Genomic DNA, 25,667 nt, shown 5'->3' on the forward strand with positions numbered 1-25,667 from the left:
GGGGGTTTTCTTTCCTTTTGCCTTTCCTTTTATCTTCATTTTTAACCTTTCCTTCCAGGGGAAATACAGTCAACAAATACTTAAACCGAGTTCGTGCTATGTCCCAGGCATTGCTGTAGGTTTAGGGGATGTAATGGTGACCTAAATAACCTGGTCCCTGCTGTTGTGGCTCATACAGTTCAGTAAGCTACTGACTATAGCTGTGTGGCCCCAGGCAAGTCACTGCAGCCCTGGGGGACTTGGTTTCTTTATCTCTAATAAGGAAAGGTTTTGATTAATTAGTTTCTGTGATCCATTCTAACCCTTACAAAAATTACAGATATTTTGTTCATCTCTTTTATTTTCATTCTTGTAGAGCCAGAAGAACACTGTAGGTAGTCTAACCACTTTCCAGGTTTTTAACCTGAACATTTAAATCCAGAATGCGTTTTAAACAGCCTTAGTGAGGAATTATTCATATGCAGTAAATTGCACATATTTAATGTGTACAACTTAATACATTTTCACACACAAAACGCACACACACATGAAAGAAACCATCGCCACCACAAATATCCATAATTTCCAAAAGTTTTTTTGTGCCCCTTTTTATCTCTTGCCCCACCTCACCACCAGGCAACTACTGATTTGTTTTCTGAGTTTGTGTCTTGTAGAGTTTTATATAAATGTGGTCCTACAATATATACTCTTTTTTTGGGCGGGAGGGTCCAGCATTTTTCAGTGTAAGTATTTTATGATTTATCCATTTTGTTGTATGTACCAGCATATCATTTCTTTTCACTGCTAAGTAGTTTTATTGTAAATGGCTTTCTATTGTATGAATATACCCAGTTTATCCATTCATGTGTTAATAGATATGTGGGTTGGTTTCTGTTTTGGGCTGTTACACATGAATTGCTCTGAACATTCATGTACAGGTCTTTAACTTACAGTCTACCTTCAAGTAATCGTTCACCACGTCACATATAGCATGAATCTTAAGATAATATACCATTATTTTGTACCTCCTGGCCTTTGTTTTTGTTATACATTTTACTTATGCCTGTTTTATAAAATACAAAATACAGTATTGTTGCTTTTGTTTAAAAAGTTGATTATGGGGGCGCCTGGGTGGCTCAGTGGGTTAAGCCGCTGCCTTCGGCTCAGGTCATGATCTCAGAGTCCTGGGATCGAGCCCCGCATCGGGCTCTCTGCTCGGCAGGGAGCCTGCTTCCTCCTCTCTCTCTCTCTCCCTGCCTCTCTGCCTACTTGTGATCTCTCTGTCAAATAAATAAATAAAATCTTAAAAAAAAAAAAAAGTTGATTATGTCTTGCAGAGAGTTTTCAATATTTTTTAAAATCTTACATATTTATAAGCGGAATATCATTGCTGCATCCCTAAATGTAGATGCACAATTTCATTTTCATTTCTTTATGTAGATACATACCTTCATCTGGTGTCATTTTTCTTCCATATGAAGGATTTTCTTTGGCATTTTTTGCAAATCAGGTCTGTTAGTGATGACACCTTTCCGCTTTTGTGTGTCCAGAAATCTTTGTTTTTGAAATATATTTGTCCTGGGTATATAATTCTAACTTGGATTTTTTTTTTCTTTCAGTACGTTAAAGATGTTGCTCCATTCTGTATTTCTGACAAGAAACCTGCTGTCATCTTTTTCTTTATTTCTCTGCATATAACGTGTCTTGATTCTCTGGCTGCTTTTATAGTTTTCTGTTTATTACTGGTTTCAACAATTTGGTTATGATATGTCTTTGTGTGGTTTTCTTCATGATTCTGTTCTCTGAACTCCCTGGATCGCGGAATGTATAGCTTCCATCAAATCCAGAAAATTCTTAGTCATTATTTTCTTGATCAGTTTTCTATCCCACCCCCCTCATCTTCTTTAGAGATTCCAATTACATGTATATTAGACTGTTTGAAATTGTTCTATGGCTCAGTGATTTTTTTTTTCCATTTTAAAAAAGTTCCTTTGTCTCTCTGTATTTCATTTTGGATAGTTCCTATTTGTAGGTCTTCAAGTCCTAGCATCTTTTCTTCTGCAATATCTAATTTGCCATTAATCTCATCCAGTGTACTTCACGTCTCAGACATTGCAGTTTTCTGCTCTGTAAACTTAAGACCTTTTTTTTTCTTTTTTATATCCAATATGTCTTTAGTTATCTTTTTAAAGATCTGGGATACAGTTTTAGTAACTTGAAATGTCCTAATTCTGATCACTCTGTCAGTGCTGCATCAGTTTTGAACTGTTTGTGTTTCTCCCAAGTTTTGGTCAGGTTTTCCTGCTTCTTTACATGCCTACTTGTCTTTGAGTGGATGTCAGGCATTGTTAGTTTTACCTTACTGGTTGTCACATACATTTGTATTCCTGTACCTCTTCTTGAGCTTTGATCTGGGACACAGTTAAGTTACTTTGAAACAGTTTGTATCGGGCGCCTGGGTGGCTCAGTGGTTAAAGCCTCTGCCTTCGGCTCAGGTCATGATCTCAGGGTCCTGGGATCGAGTGCCGCATCGGGCTCTCTGCTCAGCAGGGAGCCTGCCTCCTCCTCCTGTCTCTCTTTGCCTGCCTCTCTGCTTGCTTGTGATCTGTCAAATAAATTTAAAAAAAATCTTTGGAAAAAAAAAAAAAGAAACAGTTTGTATCATTTGAGTCTTTTATAATTGGAGCAGTGCCCAGTGTAGGTATCATTTCCCACTTTGGAGTACTCTACCCAATGCCCCATGAATTTGGGGCTTTTTTAGCCTGGTCAGTAGGAACAGTCAGTGTTGTTTTTTCTAATCCTTGTAGATGGTTCCTTTTCTGGTCTCAGATAGCTTTCTCACACACCTGTGCCAGTCAGTACTCTCCTGGATGTTCAAGCAGGACCCTCACAGATCAAAGCTTTGTACTTTGTGTACCTCTCTCTTCTTTGGTACACTGTTTTGCTACTTCTGTTCAGCTTGTTCTCCCTAGACTCTCAGCTCTATCTCCTCAACTCAGGGACGTCTGGTGGGCTCTGCCTATGTCTCTCTTCCCTAACCTGTGGCCTACACCCTCTCTCAAGGTATTAGTTGAGGGTACTCATGGGTCTCACTTCACTTATTTCCTGCCTCTCAGGGATCACTTTTTTGCCTGATGTTCAGTGTACTGTAAACCAATGGCTCATATATTTTATCTTTTATTTGTTGTGGAGGTGGTTTTGGGAGGGTAAATTCAATCCTTGTTACTCTATCTTGGTTGAAAACAGAAATCTCCAATCCTATCAAAATTATCTTTAATTTTAGCTGTTTTAAAAGAAAGAATTGAGGATGCCTAGGTGGCTTAGTCCGTTAAGCATCTCGCTTCAGCTCAGGTCATGATTCTGGGGTCCTGGGATCAAGTCCTGCATTAGGCTCCTTGCTCAGTGGGGAGCCTGCTGCTCTCCCTGCTTGTGTTCTCTCTCTCCCTCTCTCTGACAATTAAATAAAAATCTTTCTAAAAATTAACAAAAATAATCGTGTATACTTCTGTAGCTTTGAGAATTGTATTATTTAAAGTTGAATTATAAAATAGTTCTGATTTAATCATTTTCTAATTGTATTTCAGGAAAGATATCTTGCCTTTTTAACTTTTTCTTTTTTATGCTACTGCTTATTGAGCATATTTAAATTCTTAAGATATTTGTTTAGAATATTTGTTCTTAACTGATGCTACAGTGGAACGGTATGGACTTTGATGCCAAGCAAAGCTGGCTTACCATGCTGGCTGTACTGTACTGCTTGCATTACTTGGGCAAGTTTCTTCCTTTCCTTTTCTTCTCTTTCTTTTCCTTTCTCCTTTTTTCTGTCTTCTGTTCTTTTCCTTTTTCTCTCTTTCCTGTTCTTTCTTACATTTGCTCGTTCATTCAGTTTAGTCAGTTTTGCAAGAAATCTTTACTGAAAACGAGTTATGTGTTACATACTCTTCTGTGTGGTAGAAATACCACAAAGAAGAAAACAGACAAAAATCCCTGTTATGAATTTTGCATTCTGGTGTGAGACCATAAAGAAATTAAGTGAATTATATAGTACATTAGGTGTGGTAAGTGGTACGGAGCTAGAACAGGAAAGGGAGGAGTTGGGAGGTAGGTAAGTATTTTACAGTGTTAAATAGAGCAGTCAGGGAAGGCCACACAGACATTTGAGCAAAGACTGGAAAGCACAGTCAGATAGATATGAGAGAAAGAGGGTTGTCCTGGGAGAGGGAAAAGTAAATGCAAGGGTCCTGAAGCATCGGTCTGCTTGGTATGTTCAAGGAATAGCAGGGAGGCCAGCATGGACAAAGACAGGCAGGCAAGAGAGAAGAGCAAGAGTGTGCAGGGAAGAATGGGAGATGAGGTCAGAAAGGCAAAAGGCAAGCAGGAGTGGAGCAGATTTGGGGATTTTGTAAGCCATCATAAGGACTTTGGCTCTTACCTTAAATAAAATAAGGGAACTATTTAGAGGGGGTTGAGGAAAGAAGTGATCGCATCTAATTTGACATTTTAAAAGCCCCACTCTGGCTGCTGTGTTAATAGGTTGTAGTGAGTGGAAACAGACCAGTAAGACACTTGCAGTAGTCCTAGTGAGAGAGGATGATGGCTCAGCAGGGTAGTAGCAGTGCACATAGTGCTATGGTCAGACATATGTTGTGAAAGAAGAATCAGTAGAGGGCACCTGGGTGGCTCAGTAGGTTAAGCATCCAACTCCTGATTTCTCCTGAGGTCTTGATCTCTGTCATGACATCAAGCCCCACATAGGGCTCCATGCTGGGCGTGGAGCCTGCTTAAGATTCTCTTTCTCCCTCTGTCCCCCAGACCCCTTCTTTGTTCACTCTCTCTCTGTCTCTCTTTAAAAAAGAGAGAGAAAGGGGCGCCTGGGTGGCTCAGTGGGTTAAAGCCTCTGCCTTCGGCCCAGGTCATGATCCCAGGGTCCTGGGATCAAGCCCCACATCGGGCTGTCTGCTCTGCGGGGAGCCTGCTTCCTCTTCTCTCTCTCTCTGCCTACTTGTGATCTCTGTCTGTCAAATAAATAAATAAAATCTTAAAAAAAAAAAAAGAGAGAAAGAAGAATCAGTAGGATTTCTTGATAGATGGAGACCACCTAAGGAGTGAGTGTGATTGGGGAAAAGACCAATGTCCTATCCCTAAGGCACTCAGACATTAAAAGCTTGGGAAAATAGGAGGAGCCAGCAAAGGAGACAAGAGAATGCAGTGTTCTGGTAACCAAGTGAGGAAAGTGTTCTCAGGAGGGTGGTGTGAATTAACATCTATGTCAGATGGATAGATCAAGAAAGATGAAGAATGACAGTTGACCATTGTATTTGGCCATTGGTAAGAGCGGTGTTGGTGGAGTGAGTGGGCCAAAAGCTACATAGAAGGGTTTTAACAGCAAATAAGAGAAGAAAAATGGAGAGGCAGTAGACCATCCTTATAAGGATTTCTACTGTTAAAAGGGACACTAGAAATAGAGAAGTTAGTTGAGAAGAGCAGTGGAGTCAAGAGGTTAAGTCTTTACCCAATGGAATATTTTTAAAGCTTGAAGCTATAGTTTTATGAGTGAACTAGAAATGGCTATTACTTGTGAGATGTCATTTCTGTGAAAATGGAATGTTCTAAATTTTCTTTCTTGCCAAGATTTTTAATGTTAAAGCTTTGGATCACATTGTTTTATAGAAATTGAAATATAATTTTGGGATCTTTATGTGTATGTAGTTTATATTTAACATAAAATATCTAGGATGCATGTCAAAGTTTAGACAGAGTAAACTGTAGACTCAGGTAGGTACAAGCAAAGAAGAGTCTTGGTAGCCAGCCAGTTTCTGATGCGAAGCCCACAAGGAAGTAAAACAGAAGTGAAAAAATGCAGTCCATGGAACATTAATCAAGTAGTGAAAAATATGTATAAGATTTTAAGTGAATTCTGAACCAAAAATGTTTTAAGTCAATTGGAGGCTTAGATGAGAAAGAACCACATAAATAGTGTTGAACTATGTATTAAGAACTATACATAAAAATTTACATTTTATGTTTATAACCTTGGAATTACTCTTTATTATACTTTACACATATTCCTTTAGTGCCTACTTCATGTTCTATTCCTTTTTTTTTAACCTTAGTTCCATATTTAGTTGGCCAGCAAAGCATACCCTGTGTTCCTGAAAAAGTGACTTGAAATTAAATCCTTCTGTTTCCACAGTCATCACCCTGATCTAGGCTTTCATCACCTCAGTCTCAATTATGAAGACCGCATGTTGTACCAATCCCTGTTTCTTTTCCAAGCAAGTACATTTCTGATATAATTCCTGCTTAAGCTTCCCTAGATACTGTATTTTATTATATTACTACTGTGTTCAGTAACCTTCACCTCCCATTGCCTTTTGGATAAAATCCAAACGCTTGCATTTGCAAGTAGGGTAGCTGCTCTCAGTAAACGATGTGCCCAACTATTCCTCCCAGAAATCTATGGATGACCCTTAGGTGTGGACCACCAAACCTCACATTATGCTATCCATTTAGTAATCAAGTTTTCGTCTTTCTTTTCTTTTCTTTTCTTTCTTTCTCTCTTTCTTTCTTTCTTTCTTTTTTTTTTTTTCTGTCTCTCTTGGTCTATAATTTTCTCTTCCAAGTTTTTATTTTTAAAAAAGTTTAAAATGTACCAATGTAAAAAGTCAAATAATTCTGCAAGGTTTGTTAGAAACAAGATCTGTTCCCCATCTTTCTCCCCACTCCCATTTCCCTTCCTCAGAAGCAACCACTTTCACTTCTCTTAGCTGATCAGATTTACCTCCTTTTCCCTAAGTAAAATGTTTATATCGCTGCTGCTAGCTTTTTCTATTTTAGGCATAATCTTTTGAATAGTTTTTTAATTCTTTCCCTAGTCCTATCTGTAAGAGGTGTATCTTTTTTTTTTTTTTTTTTTTTTTAATTTATTTGAGAGAGAGAGTGGGTGAGAGGGAGAGCATGAGCCGGTAAAGGGGCGGGAAGTGGGGAAGGAGCAGAGGGAGAGGGAGAATAGACTCCCTGCCCTACTGCAGGGAGCCCAGTATGGGGCTCCATGCGGGGCTCCATGTGGGGCTCCATCCCCAGACTCCAGAATCATGACCTGAGCTGAAGACAGATGCTGAGCCACCACCAGGTGCCCCTGTAAGAGATGTATCTTAAGAGAGGTATATAAAGACCAATTGTGAGAGACCTTGAGTGTTTGGACGAAGGGTTTGGATTATTTCTTGGAGTGGGCATCTGAGAGCCAAAGGCTGTGATGTGTATAAAGACTTTTTTGAGGAAGATAAATCCAGCAGGGATATGGTAGTTTGAATTAGAAGAGAAGGAAAGAGGCCATTTAGTAGACTGTTTTAATTGTCTAGAGATAAGAGGTTAAATGCCTAGATTAGATGTTATTTGTTGGAGTCATGAGAAAAGATTTTAAGCAAAAGTCATTTCTAGTTCTAAAAATAACAAGTAGTATTTCTTAAGCATTCCCTTTGTGTTGGGTACTATTTAAAGTACTTTTTATGATTTATTTGTTTAGACCTCACAAAAACCTTAGAAGTTAGGCACTGAACGATTCAGCACTTTGTCCAAAGTCACACAGCCAGTAAGTGGCAGAGTCTGAATTTGAGCCTTGAATCCCAGAGCCTGTTTGTTAATAATTTACTCTACCACCTCTCAGGAGTTCTTACTGTCAAGAGGAGAATGTCAAGAGTTAGGATTTAAAGCAAACATGATTAAAGAATATTTGTAATGTGGTTGACAGCAAGAGAGAGTTCTGGTTCCCAACTAGAAAAATACAAATTAGATTTTAAGTATGGTGTTGGAGATAACAGCAGGACATTTATTTTGATATGACCTGTTGACAGTTAAAGATATGAAAGCAGACACCATTCAAAAGAGAACTTAAATTCAGCAATAAAAAAACGACCCCCCCCCCAGTTTAACAATGGACAAAAGACTGGAACCGGACACTTCACAAAAGAAGATATATAAATGGCCAAATAAATGCATGAAAATTACTCATTGTTATTAGTCCTCAGAGAAATAAAAACTAAAAACTACAATGAGATAACGTTACATTATCCACCTGAATGGTTAAAATTTAAAAGGCTGGGAGTACTAAATGCTAATGAGGTTCTGAGCTAGTATTCTTACACATTGCTGGTGGGAGTGCGACATGGTGTAGCCATTTGAGAGAACGGTTTCTCAGTTTCTTGCCAAGTTTAATGGACATCTACCTATTACCTAGCTATTCTGTGCCTAGGTATTTACCCAAGGAAAGTGGAAACAGATGTCCGTAAAACAACTTGTATAGTGGGGCACCTGGGTGGCTCAGTGGGTTAAGCCACTGCCTTCAACTCAGGTCGTGATCTCAGGGTCCTCCTGGGATTGAGCCCCACATGGGGCTCTCTGCTCGGCGGGGAGCCTGTGTCCGCCTCTCTCTCTGTCTGCCTCTCTGCCTACTTGTGCTCTCTCTCTCTCTCTCTCCCTCTCTGTCAAATAAATAAATAAAATCTTTAAAAACAAAAAACAAGAAAACAACTTGTATAGTAATGGTCATAGCAGTTTCTTCATAGGCAGGAACAACCCAAATGTTCATCAACAGAATGTATCCAAAACGCACTGTGGTTTAGCAGTAGAAGGGAAGACAACACAGCAGTAGAAAGGAAGGAACTACTCACACATGCAGCAATATAAACAGATCTTACACACGTTATGCCCAGTGAAAGAAGCTAGACACAAAAAAGTATATACTGTATGGATATATTTATGTGAAGTTCTAGAATAGGCAATGCAAATACATAGTAATAGAAATTGGAAAGTGGTCGTCTCTTTTCACTCTTTCTGAGGTTGGGAAGAATTGACTGGTGGCCAAAGGAAACTATCTTGGCTGATGGGAAATGTTTTTTATTATTATTTTGAGTGGTAGTTATAGAGAGTATACAATTTTCAGATTTCATTTAAGTAACCACCTAAGAATTGACATTTTATTATATGTAAATTAAACCTCAGTAAATCCTTTTCTGTAAGAGAAAATTTATTAGTAAGAGTATAGAGTTGAGATTATCTGCATAGAAGTGATGAGTAAAGCTGTAATTAGTAATGAAATCTCAGTGAGAAGGCGGCTAAGAAGTGAGTTTGGATTATGCCTTCTTAAGAAGTGGAGACGTGTAGTTGGTGGAGTAGCATCTTGGGCGGTAACGACAGTTTCTGTCCTGATCAGACAAGGGGTGAGACTGCTTGGAGTGTGGGGGCTATGTATTGGGTTATCGACAGATCACCACTAACTTTGAAGAGAATACTTTTCAATTCACTGGGAGATAAAGCCAGATTTCAAGAAGTTAATAGACACATGGATAGTGAGGACAGGAAGAAAGGTATTATAATAAAAGTATTTGGGAGGTTTTCAAGATGGAAGGAAGGGTGGAAGGAAAGAATTGAGGGATAACCAGGGTCTTAGAATTCAATATTGTGTCAAGGTTTTGGTTTTGGTGGTGGTCTTGGTGTTTGAGGACGCTGGGAAAGAAAAGAGTATAGGCAGCAAACGATGGTTACTGAAATAAGCTCCCAGAGCCGACGAGATGATGGAATCAAAGCACGGAGGGAACGGTCAGCTTAGGAGAGAGGAGTTCGTCCTTCTTGGAGCAGGTAGCGCACAGCTGCAGCTCCCGTGAGGGTTAGAGCTGGTGCTGAGGACACGGCTGAGGATGCAGCTTTGGGGTAAAATAGAAGCAAGATGAGCTTGTTAATATAGATTTAATTCATTATGTAATGTAACAGATGAGACATCAGGGAAAGAGCAGTACATTAGACACCATAGTGCGGGGAAGGTTTTAGAGCAGCTGGTTGTGCTCATGTGATAGTCAAGGGATGAATAAAAGCATCCGTAATTAGCAGGGAGGGAGTTCACGGTAGACTCACAGTCGTCCGTGCTTTCCGTCCCAGGAGGAGAAAAAGTAGGACAGTAAGAATGACCCAGGTTGGGGACTGAAACCGTAGAAGGTCAAATGCATGTAGGAGTTGCTGTGGCCAGAGAGGTTAGAGTTGAAATGGCTGACCGGAAGCTCCAAGCTCAGGAGGGCGGTACGTGAAGCAGCAAAGGGGTCTCATAAGCTGAGAGGTAAGACCTCGGAGCAACTGAAGGATATGAGGGTGAAATTCTTTCAGGAAAACAGCGTTCATATATGGAAACCAGACTTCTAACCTGGAGCCAGTACATAACTTCCCAGCAGCTTGCCACTTTCCAGTTCTCTTCTGCTCCTGGCACTGGTTACCCTGACCGTGCCCTGCTAATTCAGGAAAGGCCTTACTTAGGTCTTTGCACTCCTCTCACCTGCTGCTGCTTTGCATAGAGAGAGGTTTCCTGTGCCATCTGGTTCTCGTGCTCCATCTGACTCGCTTTACACCCAAAGAGTGATTTCGGTAGCCTGCTGGGAACGCATCTACGGCGCGTGATTCATGCCTTATGAGGTTATGGTGTTCATGCCCTTTACTTCTGTTCGGTTCATTCGATCGCACCTCATTTTATAAACAGTTGATTATACCTTTAAAGAATTTACCTTGATTATACCTTTAAAGAATAATACAAAAACAGTAATTCTGAGATATAAATAAGAAAAAGAACTAATCAGAAAATGTATTCAAGAGTAGAAAATACTCATGGGAGGTAGAGAAGGAAATAGCTAGCAGGCAGTAGGGCCCAAGAACTTCAGATTTGGCTCTAAGCATTCGAGCTCTCAGGGTGAAAAAGAGATAGTCATTTACAGAATTTTTTCTAATTCTCTTAGACATCTATTCCACAAAGCAAAACTTTTCTTGTTAGTAAATTTTTCCTTTGGGGTTTCTTATAAGAGATACGATCTCTTTATAAAATCTTTATAAAACATCTTTATAAAACAAAAATTCGACTGAAACTGTTAAAACTTTACAGGGGCTTCCATTGTTTTGGGAATAGGAATCCAGGATTCTTGGGGCGCCTGGGTGGCTCAGTGGGTTAAGCCTCTGCCTTTGGCTTAGGTCATGATCTCAGGATCCTGGGATCGAGCCCCGCATCATCGGGCTCTCTGCTCAGAGGGAAACCTGCTTCCCCCTCTCTCTGCCTGCCTCTGTGCCTACTTGTGATCTCTCTCTGTCAAATAAATAAATAAAATCTTAAAAAAAAAAAAAAAAAGAAGAAGAGGAAGAAATCCAGGATTCTTATCAAGGCCAACAAGCATGATTACACTCCACATACCCTTTCTTTAAAAACAATAAAGATGATCATTTCTTGAACACCTACATGTGCTAGAGATTGTGCTAAGTCCTATACACGTACTATAGTCATTTTGTCTTTTCAAAAACCTTGCAAGATAGAGACTTACTAATATCTCCATTTTACAATAGAGGAAACAAGAGTTGAGCCCTTTGCCCAAGTCACAAAGCAAGCAGGCAAGCAAATGGCGTAAGCAAAGCTCGAAGCCATCATCTGACTTCAGAGCCTAAGCTTTTAACAACTCCGCTGTACTTACATGTCTTTGATCTTAAGCTTCTTCTGTCCTACTGACTTTGCACATTACTCTTTCTTCCGCCTGAGGGATTCTCTGCCCTCCCTTTATCCTCTTAAGCATGTCAATTAATTGAATTACGATAGTATATATCAGTAAATTTAATGTTGTCATTAAAACTCAAAAACCAGGCAAAGCATGTAATGCTTTTGTCCACTTTGGTGGTATAACTATTCTTTTTTATCTTTCATGAATATTGGAAGCATTTGAGCCCCTATCTTCAGTACTTTGAAAATTGGCCAGTGGACTTCTTACCAAATCTAATCTAATGACATAAAACCCATAACCAGGCTGATTTCCATATTGGTTCTCAAAATAGAAATGTGTAAATTTCCACATCTGTGGTCCTGTTGATGTAGAGCCTTAGAAAACCCTTTGTTCTTTACATATTCAAATCTTGCTTTTTACAAAGGCCTAGCTGAAGTTCCGTTTCTTCAATGAAGTCTTTCTCAGTTAATTTTGTCTACATTTTCTTTTATAAGACCATTATAGTTCTTTTTTCTGTCCAACTCATCTTAGACTTTACATGCTGCGTTTCATTATTATTTAAAGTTTTCATGTGTATCTTTTTATCTCTACTAGTTTATAAACTGCTGAGGATTTAGCACCGCATATGGCATCTTTTAAACACTTGTTGAGTGAATGTTGAATGTTAGTCTCCTTCAGCCTTACGTACCTTGTTCACTCAGGGAAGCCAACATGAAAACACTGTCAGGTGAAGCACAGGTACTTCTTTGTTCCGTTTTTGAAAGGAGTTTTCTGTTGGTTTACTCTTAGGAGATAAACCTGCATGAGGAAATACTGACTGAACCAGGGGAGAAGACTGGCTTGCTCCAGTGTACTGAGCAGTTTTGAGTCCTTGCTGCTAGTTATCGGCCTCCAGTTACACTCCTCTTGCAACTCCCACCCCTCCCTAAAACAGCTTTTTCAAAGTTATTTTGTGATCGTAACGGTAAATAAGTACATACAAATTTAATCACATAAAAACCTTTTTGTTACCCGTTTCGTATATGGCGGTTGGTGCTCATCTCAGAAGGATACGGTTTCCTTGTCCTGATAGCACGGCATATGTCATGGTCATTGAATTTGCCCAAAAGAGCCTAGGGTTACTTATTAAAAAGATTTTGACTCTTTAAAAATTGTCCTTTGGAATCATAGGTGTGATGGATGAAGGTTATTCAAGATTCTTGCATTCTTTAGAACTATTTCTCATATTTGTGTGGTCACGTGTAGTAAACAGCGCAAAAATCCTAGGGTAGTCACCTCGTCAGACAATTTGGGCACTGTTCAAACGAACCGGTAGTCAGCAGATTCCGGCCTGGTAATTAAATTACCCAGGGCCTTTGTTTTCCAATTTCTGCTCCTTGATGTGCTTGCTGTGTCTTTCCAGGCCAAGCATGTGCCTGAGGTTTATTGATTTCATTTCCTGTATTTCCCTTTCAGTGGTAACCTATTAGGATGCTGGCTGGGTGATTGAAAAGGGGCTTTGTTTTAGGCAGAATACCTTTAGACACTTGGCTTCTCAGAGAACCTGAGGGACAATTTTTGTGGCCTTTGGTTACTGTCTTAACAGTATGAAGATCATGTTAGAAAAGTTGTTCATTTGCCTATCTTTAGGAGTTTAAATAAGCTTTGGAGGTTTTACCCACTTGAGAACACCAGTATGACTCTAAGTTTTATGGTTATTAGCTGCCATCACTTCTGTCATTTCTTCTATTGTGGCTTTATTTTGGATAATTTCTCACTTAAATTACTTCAGCAGCCTCACAGCTCTTTCCTCAAGATTTGTCTTTCTCTTAACCCATCTTCCCATGTTGCTGTCAGAATGATCTCTCTAAAAGGCAGATTTAATCTGTGCAGTTCTCTGCTTAAAAAATTTCCGTGGCTCCCCAGTGCCTTCAGCATAAATTCAGAAGTGGCATGGTGTGCCTCAGCTACCTTTCCAGGCACGTCCCCATCACCTGCCTTAGGAGCTCCACCAGGTGAACGTAACCTCTGGTGTGGGTGTGCAGTTGAAGGTTGCCTTCACGTACGTGAGGACGGTAGACTCAACGTAGAAAGAGATTAAGATGGTGGATTCTTCAGAAGGAGCATGCAGATGTTGAATCATGTAGGTAAAATGAGACTTCTTGGATATAAAATTTAAGATCTGTCCTTTTGAGTATTTATTAGACATGTGTCATCTAATTACCTTTAAAGAGGTCAGATCTAATTGATTATTTGTAAATCTCTCTGGCTGACATTTAAGGGAAACTGGTAACTGCATGAAAGAGCCAGCATGAGTCATGATTCAAGAAGTTGTCCTTGCGCTCCCCCTCATCTGTGTTTAAATTGGGTCAGACATTAAAAGAAAAGTCCAGAGTAAGGTCTGTTTGATAGTCCTAGATGTAGCTTTTAGTATAAACATCCTGGAGCAAGCCGTATAGCATTTCTGAACCTCACTGTCTCCTGAAAATGGGGGGGGTGGGTTGTATGAGTGTATTCAGTACTGTGTGCTGGAAACTGTCAGCGGTGCTGGGGATTTACAAGAAAAAAAAGGAGCGAGCAACTCAGCCAGTACACTGGGAGAGTTCACAGCAGATCGTGCAGGTCTACAAAGCCGACGCCTGTATATCTCAGGACACAAAGTTTAGTTTCTGAACATTTGATAAATGAAACGGATTTGTCATAGAGGATTAATTAAATTGTTTTTAGGCTTCGTATGTTTGAAAATACAAGCATGACGGGCCTCGAGTGAATAGACAAGTTTCTGAAAAGCAGCCCCGTTTTCCTCTTAACTTCTATTTTCATTTCAGCTCTCTCCTGCTGATTCCTGGCAGCCTGCCTTTAGTTATGGTTCAGAGCTGCCATTCTGTGCTGTGAGCAGCGAGCTTCTCCGTGTCCACCAGCTGCAGCTAGGCTACAGAGATGGGAGAGAGAGAAGCATCAGCTATTCTGATCTTGGCCATAACTGTACCCAGCTGAATTCTATTAATGTGAGGCTTTTGGCAGTCTGTGTTTTCTGTTTCTTTTAGGATGAATTTCTATTAAGTAAATCATTCTATTAAGGAATTTCAATAAGATTGAATTAATTCAGAGAAAGCTACTTCTTTGTTTGTGAAAGGGGAGAACCAGAGGTAGATTTTATCTGCTAATTAAGGTGGTAAGAGAGATTTCCTACTTAGAATAAAATGGGAAAACTGTAGTCCACATCGGGAATGGCTTTTTCTTTACCTTTGGGAGAATACTTTTTCTGCTTTCAGAAAGAGGTCTCTGAGTGAGACCTCTGAGACCTTGTATTTCTGAAAATGCCTGCATTTTATGCTCATACACAAATAGCCTCAATGTGCTATTGGTCCATGGTCTACTTTCGTGTTAAAAAAATTTATTTCCATCAAAGCAATATTTTGTTTATTGAGGGTCATTTGTGTATCAGACAGAGTTCTGGGTGCTCAGACCATGTCAGTAAACATCATCCTTGGTTGGAGTTCATATTTAGTGAGGGTGTTTCAGGTCAGGGAGATTAAAACAACAGGAACTGTTAGTGTTTCAGAGAAGGTGAGGAAGATAGGGAAGCCAGGATGGGGGTGAAGAGGAGTTCTTCTTAAAAGATGCTCAAAGAGGGGTGCCTGGGTGGCTCAGTGGGTTAAAGCCTCTACCTTCAGCTCGGGTCATGATCCCAGAGTCCTGGGATCGAGCCCCGCATTGGGCTCTCTGCTCTGCAGGAAGCCTGCTTCCTCCTCTCTCTGCCTGCCTCTCTGCCTCCTTGTGATCTCTCTGTCAAATAAATAAATAACATCTTTAAAAAAAAACAAAAAGATGTTCAAAGAAAGCCTCTTTGATATATATTTGAGCAGAAACCTGAAAAAAGGGATGTATTGGAGTAAATTTTTCAAGACCTTCTATGTCCTGAGATACAACGTATCTACCATAACTCAATAGTTTGTCTTGGAATAGAATTTTAAGTTGGAAATAATTTCCCTTCAGAATAATGAGGACATTGTTCCATTGTCTTGTAGTTCCGGGATTGCTTTTGAAAAGCTTTAAGTGATCTGAATCCTGATCCTTTGTTGTGAATTACTGTTTTCTGTCTGTGAGCTCGTCAGATCTTCTCTTTGTCCCCAGTGTTCTGAAGTTTGACAGTAATGTTTCTTGGTATGGATCTATTTTGCTTCATGGTGCTGGGCTATTATTGGTGGGCCCTTTTAATCTAGAAACTCCTATCCTTTGGTTTCAGGAAATGGCCTTGAATTACTTGGCTGATGACTTCCTTTCCTAATTTTCTCTGTCATCTTTTTCATGAATGCCTACTATTCAGATATTGACTCTCCTGGGCCATCCCTCTGGTCCGTCCATCCATCCATCCCTTCTCTTCTCTTCTATTCATTCCTTTTCTTTTTTCTTTTCTTTCTTTCTTCTCCTCTTTTCCATGTCTTTCTATTTTTGCTCTGCTTTCTGGAAGATTTCATAAACTTTTTATTCCAACTATTCTTTTGCCATCCTATTTTTAATATCTCGCAGTTTGTTTTGTCCCCTCATTTTTCTTTTAAAATAATACCCATTTTTAAATTTGATGATTCTACAATGTCTTAGCTCTCTGAGAACAACCATAATTTCATTCTATTTTCTTTGTTATCTCTCCTTTTTTTAAGATTTTATTTGTTTGAGAGAAGGAAAGCATGAGTAGAGGGGAAGGGCAGAGAGAGAGGGAGAAGCAGACTCCCCACTGAGCAGGGAGTCCAACATGGGGCTCAGTCGCAGGACCCCAGGATCAGAACCTGAGTCAAAAGCAAATGCCCAACGGACTGAGCCATAGTCATGTTTTTTTCCCCTCCAAGTTGATTTTTTTTTTCTGTTCAAGTGTGTGTTTTGATGTATATGTCTTATGTTTGTTTCTTTAGATGTTTACCAGACATATTTGGTTGCAAATTCCTAGTTAACAGTGAGGAACTCAGAGGCTGGCTGTAAACTAAACCAATGGTGGGATTTGTCAGCTGAGTTTTACTATAGGAGTGGTCTGATTGTGTTCTTTCATTGGAGAGTCCCAATTTGTATACCTTTATTCTTGAATTGACAGAATCCCAAGAGAATATTCTAGCAGTCTTCTTCCGAAAAGTTAAAGGCCTGAGTGCCATAGTTTTGGCTTCGGAGGGAGGAAAGGCTGAGGATATCAGTATCCAGTATGCATATGTTTGCTTAATCTCCCTGTTTTCAGTGTGGTATCCCTGTCTTCAACAGTGCCCTACCACTAGAAACCCTGTGTTTTTAGAGAGAAAGAAACCATTCTGTAGAAAGTAGAGTAAGCCTCCAGATTTCTCCTGGAGTAGAAGTTAGGGCATTCATCCAATTACATAGAAGGAGAGGTGAGATGTCAGGACTGAATTGCTTCTTAAACACCTTCAGCTGGGGCGCCTGGGTGGCTCAGTCGGTTAAGCATCCGACCTGGTTTCAGCTTAGGTTGTGATCTTGCCATCGTGGAATTGAGCCTTGCGTCAGGCCCTGAGCTCAGAGTGGAATCTGCTTCAGATTGTCTCTCCCACTCATGTACTCTCATTCTATCTCAGATAAATAAAATCTTAAAAAAAAAAAAAAAGGCACCTTCAACTGATCACCCTTATTTTACCTTTACTAACACCAACTTTCAGAGTTCCTTATACTATCAATTTCAAAGTCCTTGGTAGCTTCTGGGTAAATCCTGTTGATTCAAAGTGTTTTCCATTGCTGAGACTTCAAGTTTCTCAAGTTGATTGAGGTTTATATTTCAACGGTTAGATTTTTTTGGTTTCCAAGTTCTCTAATTGAATTGGTTCTTTTTCCCATTTCCTGTTTTTCTTAGATGTGCTATATTCCCTTATTTCTGGGAAGATATTAAATATATATTTATCTCTAGGTACTTTTTTCTCATCACCATGTTTCCTTTAAATATTTGAATATCAGGCTCATATCAGTATGAGCTTGGGTGGCTCATTTGTTGAGCATCTGTCTTTGGCTCAGGTCACGATCCCAGAGTCCTGGGATCAAGCCTGACATCGGGCTCCCTGCTCAGTGGGAAGCCTGCTTCTCCCTCTCCCACTCCCCTGGCTTGTGTTCCCTCTCTCACTGTGTCTCTCTCTGTCAAATAAATAAATAAAATCTTCAAAAATAAATTTTAAAAATAAATAAATATTTGAGTATCAGTATAATAACTTTTATGTTATTGTCTGGTAATTCCATCATTTCTGAATCTGTTTCTATTGTCTGTTTTTCTCCTGGTTTATTGGTTACATTTTCCTGCTTGGTGGTATGTCTAATACTTTTTTTTATTGGATGCTGGACATTGTGAACTTTAGACGGTCGTTTCTGGATTTTGTTTTCCTTTCAAGAGTGTTGAGCTTTGGTAAACAGTTATAGTTGTTTAATTCTTTCAAGTTTTGTTAAGGTTGGCATGAGAATATAACCTTTACACTAGAGATAGGTTAGCCTCACTGCTAAGGTATGATCCTTCTAAGATCTCTACTAAATGCTTTGACTGATCAGTGAGAACTCTCCACTTTGACTGGTGGGAATGTGAATAATTCTCAGCACACTCTGAGCTCTAGAAACCATTCAGCTACGGCACCCAAGTTATTCTTTGCCCAACCTTGTAGGATTGTATCCTGTGCAAAAGTACAAAATATGTACAAAAGATTTGACACCCCATGCAGATCTGTAAGTTTTTTTTCCTGCATAGCTCCCTTCTCTTCAGAACTTTGCTCCACATCTTCCAGCAATCTCAGTCTTCTAATTCTAATTCCTTCTCCTCTACTCAGCAAGCCAGCTGTACTCTGCACGGGCTATCTGTCCCTGCTGGGAAGCGCACAGTGCATCTCCAGACAGAAGGCCGGATCATAGCCTCTCCTCACGAGTTTCACCTCACTCAAGGATCTCAGTCCTATGTTGCCTGTTGTCCAGTGTCTGAACTATTTTGGCCAGTTTAAATGAAGGGTACATCTGGTTCCTGGTACTACAATATGGCTAGAACCAGAGGTCAACATTACTTATTTTAAAATCCTACTCTGGGGACGCCTGGGTGGCTCAGTTGGTTGGACGACTGCCTTCTGCTCGGATCATGATCCTGGAGTCCCGGGATCGAGTCCCGCATCGGGCTCCCAGCTCCACGGGGAGCCTGCTTCTCTCTCTGACCTTCTCCTCGCTCATGCTCTCTCTCGGTGTCTCTCTCTCAAATAAATAAATAAAATCTTAAAAAAAATAAAATAAAATAAAATAAAATCCTACTCTGATTGTACTCTTCTTTCTCTTCTTTGGGTGTGTTCTTCATTTGTTGAGCCTGTGTTCTATGCTGAGTGAGATTTACATTCCTCGAGAGTTTGCTCTCATTCTGTGATTGGATAAGCATTTTTATAATTAAAATTTCTGGTTAGACTTTCTCCTGTGTCTGTTAGTGCATCCCACTTGGGAAGAGGACTAAGACCTGACATTGGAGTTTTCACTTGATTTTCAGTGAAAATAAAGGAGCAAGTAGAAAATATTTCTGAACTAGATATCCCGGTGACTGATTTGGAAATGAATGCTTCCCTTTTTTCTAGGTGTCATCAGCCAGCCAGGACACTGCCCTGTCTCTTTAAGATCTTGTACACATTACTCCCTGCTGGGGTCATATACCCTGTCACTGCCCAGAGGTATTGGGCAGGGGATGAACATGGGCTGGTTTGACCTGGATGTACCCACGGTGGTTTTCCATCTAGTAACCCTGTTGATTTTCCCTGTTGAATTCGACCTTTGGGCATGGAACACTGGTAGCGCTGTTGCCCTTCTTTTTTTGTTACCCCTTAATATTCATGTTGGTCTTAGCCGATGATTTTCCTCCTTAATTTGGTTTGGTCGTTGTACATCACAGAATTATTCCCAGTGTCTAACCCTTCATTTCCTTTTGTCTTGTATGACCACTAAAAAACTTTCTGCCTTTTCCAGGATTCGATGTAGGAAGGGAAAACTAGCCAGTTCTCAGTCTGCTGTCTTGACATAGCCAGAATAATCTCTTTGACCTTGTCTATGTTCAGCCATTTTTGTAATAGGTTTGCTTTTCATTAAATATCAGTGTTTTTAAAAATAAATATCTAACCTTACCATTGGTAAACATTAAAATAGTATCTTGCTTCTTTATCCCATTGTGGGTCATTTGTTTGGCTCTTCAAGAAAAATTCTCTAGGTATTTGAGGGTGAGGGTACTCCCTAAAGGGAGAATCAAAGATACAACTATGGTATAATAGGGTATTTGGTAAGTGCTATTAGAAAGTACAAGAAAGGGGCGCCTGGGTGGCTAAGTGGGTTGAGCCGCTGCCTTTGGCTCAGGTCATGATCCCAGGTCCTGGGTTCGAGCCCCGCATCGGGCTTTCTGCTCAGCAGGAAGCCTGCTTCCTCCTCTCTCTCTCTGCCTGCCTCTCTGCCTACTTGTGATTTCTCTCTGTCAAATAAATAAATAAAATCTTGAAAAAAAAAAAAAAAGAAAGTACAAGAAAAGTTCTGTAGAGAGTCAGAAAGCAATAAGCAATCATTAATAAGCAGAGATAATATTTGCAGAGTGTAGCGTTACAAACTCCACGGCAGTATAGCATCTGGTAAAGGTCACCAGTGATCTAATGGCCAGATCTCCTTCTTTTTAGTCCTCATTCTTTGTCCTCACTGCAGCAACTTGACACTCAGCAAGCACTTTTTCTTGGAAATTTTCTTGTGTAACACGTTTCTGTTCCTGCTTTTACAGCTTGTCTAGCTCTCTCATTTTCCTGTCCCGTGAGGGAGTTCTGTGCGTTCGCCCACTGTCATCCAAAAGCTTTACTGCCATTAGGAAGATGATTCTCAAATCTCTGACCTGAGCCTTTACATTAGCCTGAACTTGAGATTCTTACTTTCTGCCTTGATATCTGGAAAATAAATGACAAAGCTGAGCACATTACCTTCTCTTCCTCCAAATAAGCTCTTCGGTGTCTAGAGTTCTGTCACCAGTTTGACCATGCGTATCGCCACTGCATATCTTCTACCCCTCCTCCTTCATGTTTTTATCTAGTTCATCGCCTAGGCTTACAGATTTTTTTCTTTGAAATATTTCTCATTTCTGGCTTTTATATTTCATTTAGTTCCTTATTAATTCACTTTGGACTCATGATTAGCATTCCAAGGGCTCTCTTGCCTCCAGTATTTCCCTTATCAGTCTGTCCTGTGCACAGTTGCCAATTTAATCTAAAGCTAATTCATTCACATTCTCTTGTTTTGTCTGCCGTAAAGTACCATTATCAGGTTATGTATCTTTTTCCTACTCCACGATGATTTTCTCAAGGGCAGGATCTGCATCTCATTCATTTTCTCTATCCTCATTACCCATTAAAGTGTCTGGCACACATGATAGGCACTCAGTTGAGTGATCAAGACTTGCTTTGTTTTTAAGGTGTACTGTATGTTGAAACGGAGAGTAGTCAGGCAGTCATTACAAATGTGTGAGTAGATCTTATTTTTTGGTAACAACTTTTTGATAGTGGACGAATAATTTTTGAATACTGACTTTATTGATTGACAAAAAGTAGACAAGTACCTTGTGAACCCCAAAAAAACCCTATCCGCATTATAGTAAGGCATATATCTAAGACCTATATGTCTGCCGCAGTGTCAAACAGATATAGAAAATACCATTTTTCCAAAAGGAACTGAGAAAAAGGGAAACATTTTTCCTAACATATTGGCCACATGGCATGTTTCTTTTTCTAAATGACTGCTGTCAGCATTTGTCTTGTTGAGAGCAGTATTATTATCATTGATTTCAGAAAATTCAAATTTGTTTGGAATGAGAAAAGCTCTGCTACACATTCACCTCTTAGTTTATTTTCAAACTTTTATCCTAAGTGTACAATATGTCTTGGGCTGAAAAATGTGAAGAAATATGACGAAGAGGACAGCGAAAAGACTCAGAAACCGTCACGAGAAGATTTTTGCTTTTCTACGTAGCACGAGGAATTTGAGTTACATCTAACACTGCTTTATTTACTAACACACTTAAAAAAACTGTCGGAACCTCTAGGGTTTACTTAGAGTACAGATAGCATGGTTATAGAAAATTAGAAATTCATAAAACTTATTTTCATTTTTTGTTCCTATTAGTCATTCATTTACATGGTTTTCCTTTTTTTTAATTGAAGTGTAATTTATATACAAAAACTGCACAATCTTAAGTTTATAGCTTGATGAACTTGATGAATTTTCTGCGTATGGGTCTTCTTAGGTAGATTTTTCCTAAGAATAGAGAACATTTCCTTCACTCTAGAAAGTTTCCTCGCAGTCAGAATCCCAAGAGTTACCATAGATTAGTTTTGCCTATTTTTGAATTTCAGATAAATAGAATAATACTCTTGTTTCCACTTCTTTTACTCGACCTTACATTGATGAGATCCATCCATGTTACTGTTTCAGTAGTTCCTTCTTTTTCATTGATACTATATATTTTTAAGTTTATCTTTTATGTTTGACAAAGTAATATGTTTACTAAAGAAATTTTGGAAAGTATGTAAAAGGTAGGGGTGAAGGTGGGGCTTGATCCCAGAACCTGGAGATGAAGACCTGAGTCAACGGCAGATGCTTGACCATCTGAGTCACCCAGGTGCTCCAACAGTATTATTGTTAATAGTCCCACACTAGAAACACCAGAATGTCCACCAACAGTAGAATGAATAAATACATTGTGATGTATTCATACAGTAGAATACTATTCAGCAATAAAGAAAACAATGCACTACACTCTATGAATAACTCTTAAAAATAGATTACTGAGGGAAAGAAAACACATAGAAGAACACATTCTATTTATATAAAACCCCCAAATATGTAAAAACTAAGCTATATTGTTTGAGGATACCTACTTAGTACAATTACTCTCTTAAAAAAAGAAGAACAGGATAGGGTTATCTCTGAGAAGAGGGAAGAAGTTGTGATTTTTCAGGGGAAAGTGGGAGAGGTGTATCTGGGATGCTGGAAATGTTCAAATGTTACTTCTTGATCTTAGTGGTGATTATATGGGTGATTATAATAATTCATTAAACTTCATGTGTATGTTTTTGGGACTTCTGCGTATGTGTTTTATATTTCAAACAAAGCAGTGGGATGATAGCATAAGTATTACTCGTGTGTGTGAGTGTGTGTTATTTGATGGCTTTATTGAAGTACAGTTGACATACCTTAAGCTTCCTCATACCCCTTTGTAGTCCTTCCCTCTAGCCTGTCCCTTCTCATTCCCTCACCCCTAGGCAACTACTGATTCACTGCCACTACCAATTAACCTCTAGAATTCTAGAATTTTATATAAATGGAATTATATATGTAGTATGTACTTTAATTTTTATCCTGTTGCTTTCTTTCAGTCAGCATAATTATTTTGAGATTCATCTATAGTGTTACATAGATCAGTAGTTCATTCCTTTTAATGCTGAGTTGTATCCCCTTGCTTGGATATACCACAATTTGTTTACCTGTTCACCTGTTAATGGATGTTGGGTTTGTTTCCAGTTTCTGGCTATTACAAATAAAATTGCTACAAACAGTAATATACAAATCTGTGTATAGATATATACTTACTTTTCTCTTGATTGAATACTTAGGAACGAAATGGCTGGATCATACGATAGGTATATATTTAACTTTCTAAGAAATACACTTTTGTACCCACTTCACCCCCCCCCCCCCCATAGAACAAGAAAACATTTGGGGCTAATAAATACATTTCTGTAAAATTATTTTAAGTCACTATGTAGTAATCGATCAATTAAACATAATGTGTTTAACCAGTTCTTTGCAGATGAGCATTTAGATCTTTTCTATTATTATAAACATTACCATGAGTGTCCTTGAAACTAAATCTTTGAATATGTTTTTAATTCTTTAAGATAAATGACTAGAAATAAAATTTCTTGGCCAAACATTCAAGCTTTTGTTACAGATTGCCTTCTAGACATATGACAAATTAAATCTTCATCAGTCAGATTTTTTTCACTTGAAAACTAAACTTATGGTCAGATGCAATTAGTCAAAACTATATGTTAGATAGTCAAGATAGTCCCTTTGGGTAATGAAGCATTTTATTTTACTTTATTTGGGATTGTTGGTGAAAATAAGTCTAGAGTCTTAAAAATGTTTTTTTTTTCTATTTGTATCATATAGTAAATGAAATTTCTCTTTCTCAGTCAAATGTAACTATGAAAGAATTGCCCTTAGAAAGAGATTATGCTGAGTGAAATAAGTCAAGCAGAGAGAGTCAATTATTATATGGTTTCACTTATTTGTGGAGCATAACAAATAGCATGGAGGACAAGGGGAGTTGGAGAGGAGAAGGGAGTTGAGGGAAATTGGAAGGGGAGGTGAACCATGAGAGACTATGGACTCTGAAAAATGATCTGAGAATTTTGAAGGGGTGGGGGGTGGGAGGTTGGGGGCACCAGGTGGTGGGTATTGTAGAGGGCACGAATTGCATGGAGCACTGGGTGTGGTGCAAAAATAATGAATACTGTTATGCTGAAAAAAAAATAAAAAAAAAATTAAAAATTAAAAAAAAAAAAAAAAAAAAGAATTGCCCTTAGAATTAGAGAATCAGGGGCGCCTGGGTGGCTCAGTGGGTTAAGCCGCTGCCTTCGGCTCAGGTCATGATCCCAGGTCCTGGGTTCGAGCCCCACATCGGGCTCTCTGCTCAGCAGGGAGCCTGCTTCCTCCTCTCTCTCTGCCTGCCTCTCTGCTTACTTGTGATTTCTCTCTGTCAAATAAATAAATAAAATCTTAAAAAAAAAAAAAGAATTAGAGAATCAGTAAAGTTAAGAGATAAATTGTTAAGAAAAATAAATTGCAAAATACTATGTATGGTATGATTGCATTTAGGTTTTCAAGTAATTTCTACTTAATAGCACTTAGTATTTAAAGCAGTTTGTGTATATAAAATGTGGTTTATATTGATAGGAAATCTTTATATGACAAATATACAAACAGTGTTTGTTTCATTATAAATGCATATTTTCATAGGGAAAGGTTTAGAAAATCTGAATTGAGCTGTCCAATTGTGTCTGAGGGGTGGGATTGGGGCTTTCATTTGTACTTTGTGTGTTTCTGTGTTTGAAGTTTTTTCACAAGAAGTATGCACAGCTTTTACTATTGGAGAAAATAAGTATATTTTCATTTGGGAAAATAGGAGATAGTTCTACAGTTTAAGTTCAGAAGACATTTTAGAGTGTAGATCTTGTGGAGACAGTCCCAACTAGACGGGAGGCTGTGACAAGTACATCCTATTGCTGGAATATATGTCTTATTTACCAATTATAATCTTCCTGTCAGTGTTTGTATTCTTGAATTGGTAGTCAGAAAAATGAATACTTTTTACTCTTCCCTAAATTCTGTCAGGCTACACATATTGTGTAATTGATATGTTATGTAGCTTGTCAGTTCCCGTGTTCTAGTGCCTATTATATTTCAGCATGCTGCAACTGGTTAGGATAGTGTCACATAGTTCCATTCTTTTTTCTGCGCATTTGTCTCTCCATCTGTGAGTACAGCATTTTGTTGATCCTTGCACATACTCCATGTATCTGTCTATACTGACTTTGAATCTGCTAATCATATACCATACACTTTAGCTGGTCACCACTGTGCTCTAAAATAATATATTGTTATTACAAGTACGTAGCAAATTATTTTTTCCCAGATCAGTTAACATCTACCAAGATAACCACAGGTAACTGAGTGAATGTATTTGAATACTTGGAGTTTATAGTATTATAGTGGAAAAGTCACTTAACTAGGTATCAGGAGACCCGTGTAATTATCCTAACCCCATTTATGTACTTAAGAAATTGTATCATCTGCGGTGTCATCTACTGGTGGCTTGCTGACGTAACCTAATAAGGAATAACCGGACACATTCATTCCTGCGGAGTAAGCGATATGGTGTATGTGAGCATATTTTGTAAATGACAAAGGACAATGCAGTTGTAGTTCTGACATCTACATCTGCTTTGTTGTGCCCGTTGGGAGTCCAGTGATGATAAGCGATGATGGCAGAGGCGGTGGTAGTGGCGTCATGGTGGTGGTGGACGCACAGAAGGCAGATATTTCTAGTACTTCTTTTAACATCACTTTTTCCTAGCTAACAAGATCTTTCTCCAGAGTAGCTCTTTCAAC

General features: G+C 39.0%; 1 protein-coding gene across 5 annotated transcripts in view; it reads left to right on the forward strand.

Moving 5' to 3' along the window:
* The window catches only part of SIK2 (salt inducible kinase 2), a 131,050-nt gene that overhangs the window by 23,166 nt on the left and 82,217 nt on the right, over positions 1-25,667 (forward strand). The window lies entirely within an intron of this gene.

Source organism: Lutra lutra, chromosome 10, assembly GCF_902655055.1.
Source record: "Lutra lutra chromosome 10, mLutLut1.2, whole genome shotgun sequence".
Lineage (NCBI taxonomy): Eukaryota > Metazoa > Chordata > Mammalia > Carnivora > Mustelidae > Lutra > Lutra lutra.